Below are 2,969 nucleotides of genomic sequence, written 5' to 3' on the forward strand. Positions count from 1 at the left end.
GTGTGAGATAGAGGGATAGTGTGAGATTTCAGCTGAGTAGGAGAGAGCTGAACAGGAGGAGTTATAGCAGTTTTAGTGGTAGAGATAGGGTGGAATATAAAATTCGTGTACCTGTGAATGATAAAAAAGAAAGGAGAGATAATAGAAAAAAAAAGAAAAAAAAATATAAAAATAAGGATAATTTTTGAGATATTTTCAAAGGGGGATGAAGTTGTAGATGGCAACACAGGCCGCGGTGCGACAATGGGTTACCATCTGAAGAGAGAAGAATGTGTTGGAGGTCAAAGAGACCCCCCCGATCCCTGCCCCGCCTCCCGACAGACAACACAGGCCGCTCTGCGACAACTGGCTGCCAGCCGAGAGGAGGGGAAGATGTGCTGGAGGTCAAAAAGGACTGCTGACGACCCCGGCCACGCCCCCAGATAGGCAACACAGGCCGCTTGTGTGACAACGGGCTGCCAGTCCAGAGGATAGGAGGATAAGGCCGCAGCCTCCAGCAATCCCCCAGCCTCCAGCACAGAATTGTAGATAGGATAAAGTTTCTCTTTTAATTGCCGCTTTGATTTTACGTTGACTTTGTTGCAACGTTATCTCGGTGGAGGGTAACTCCGGAGAAATGCTGAGAGGGTATTGTGACTGTCAATAATGTGTTTGACAATTTCTGTTGCTGTTGCAGGAGTATTGGGATTAAGATCCTGCCAAAGTATGCTTGTTTCCTGACATTGCTGTAGATAGTGCTGTAAGGGTTCTTTTGTGTCCTGATAACAGTACTTGCATGGTCTGATTGGTCTGTGCTGTGCTGCAGGGTCTTGGCCGTTATCTAAGATGAGCTGCCAGTTGCATAGATATCCCAGTCGTAGTCTGCAAAAAATTACTGCGTCCTGGCGAGGTGTTTGTCTTTCAATTGGGTGTGGTAGTATGTTTGTAGCTTCAATGTACCACTTTGCAGATCTTGAGCCATGAAGGAAGGCTCTTCTAACTTCACTAGTCTTTTGAATGTTGCAGTAGGTAGCCATTTTATTTTGAAGGGTTTTTAATGACTGTTGCAGAGTAATGCTGATAGTTGGGCACATTAAGGCCAATTTAGCTAGGTGGTTGGCCTCATCGTTGCCAGAGAATCCTGTATGACTTGGTATCCAGTTCAAGGTGACTTGCCTGTTGTTTCTTTGGTGGAGCAGGGCTAAGAATTTAATTGCAGTGATAAGGTGCACATTCTCTGTGGGTTCCTTGTTGCTGAGGGCCATCGTGGCTCCTCTGGAATCTGTATGGATCGTTGTGTTCCCGTTTTGTTGATTGGCAGAGTGTTCTAGGGCTTTTGCAATGGCCACTAGTTCAGTTTGCAATGTGGAGGCATGGCTGGAAAGTCTCCAATTTGCTTTATATCCTGATGTAGAGATAACTGCAGCCACAGCTGCAGGGATTGCACGGTCAACTGATCCATCTGTGTAGTAGGTATGAGGCGCAGGAGTGTTCCTGATTGCATTTCTTGCAGCTGCATTGAGTAGCTCTTGCGTGCAAAGAGCCTTGCTTGCTGCTGGTAGGATAGTGAAATTGTATTTGATGGGATCACATGCCCAGGGAGCAGGAGGGATGTAGCCCTCAAACATTTGTTGTCCCTTATTTTTGTGATCCTCGTTTTGCATCTGCATTCTTCTGAGTGTATACAGTAGTTTCTTTGCAAGGGAGCTGGGCGGATCTAGTTCTTCAGCAAGAGGTAGAAGCCTTTTTATTTTATCATTGAGTAGGCTTTTTCTGTCTGCGATGATTGACTTGAATTTAATACTGCTATTCCTTATGTCAATTCTAGCTGACAGGGAGATTAGGTTAGTTTCTGCTCTGAGTAGGCAGAGTCTTGTCCACATTGGAGAGCCACTGATGAGTCTCATGGCATTGTTTTGGACTACTTCTAATGATGCTTTGTGAGTGTCGGTCAATGAAGTAAGTGTGGGTGCTGCATAATCAATGTGGGATCGAATTGCGTGTAGGTAAAACAGCCTTAGGAGGTTATTAGATACTCCTTGTCTAAGGGAGGTCATTCATTTCATGGCTGATAGACGGATTTTTGTCTTCTCTCTGAGGTAGGTTACTTCATTAGCTGCTGACAGGGTTTTGCTAATGATTACCCCGAGGTACATGAATTGATTCACCCATTAGATGTCCTCACCTCTCAGTGTGAAATTTTGAGGGTTTTGCTAGCGTTTTATAACCATTGCTTTGGTTTTGTTGGTATTGATCTTCAGACCAAGATCATTGCATTTGGCTTGGATCATGTCCAGCGCTTTTTGAGTAATATTTCTGGCATGAGCTTTGTTTGGGCATACTATGCTATGTCATCTGCATATATGAATATCTCCACTCCTTTTGGGAGTTTTAGAGTGGCTAAGTTCTCCATCAGTAGATTGAACAGGTAGGGGCTGAGTATGCCTCCTTGTGGTGTTCCGTTTTCTAGGGGGATGAACTCAGTGGTTTTTCCTTGGAAAGTGACTCTGGCCTCTCGATTTTGTGTGTAGTTTCGAGTCCAGGCCAGTAGGTGTCCTTTCACTCTTTTTTCAACAAGTGTAAAGAGTAAAGCTGGTGAGCTAGCTAGCTCAAAGGCTTTCTCGAGATCAAGGAATATGACAAAAGCTTTTTTGTCGTTGATCGTTGAGAGGACATCTGCGATGCATTCTTGAGTGCCTATGCCATTTCTGTAGGCATATAGGCGATGATGTAGTTGGCCTATTTTCCACGGCAATCTATTGAGTACCATTCTCTCAGCTACTTTCTCTATGCAGCTTATCAAACCTATAGGTCTGTAGGTATTTGGCTCCTTAGGTTTTGGAATAGGTTTAGTGTTCTGCTGGTTCCATGTGGTTGGACGTAGTCTTTCTGTATGTGTCCTGTTTATCAGATGCAGGTAGACTAATTTGGCATGGTTTCCCATGTTCCTCAGCATGCTATATGTGATAAAATCGGCTCCAGGGGCAGTG

The sequence above is a fragment of the Palaemon carinicauda genome, unplaced genomic scaffold, assembly GCF_036898095.1.
Source record: "Palaemon carinicauda isolate YSFRI2023 unplaced genomic scaffold, ASM3689809v2 scaffold266, whole genome shotgun sequence".
NCBI lineage: Eukaryota > Metazoa > Arthropoda > Malacostraca > Decapoda > Palaemonidae > Palaemon > Palaemon carinicauda.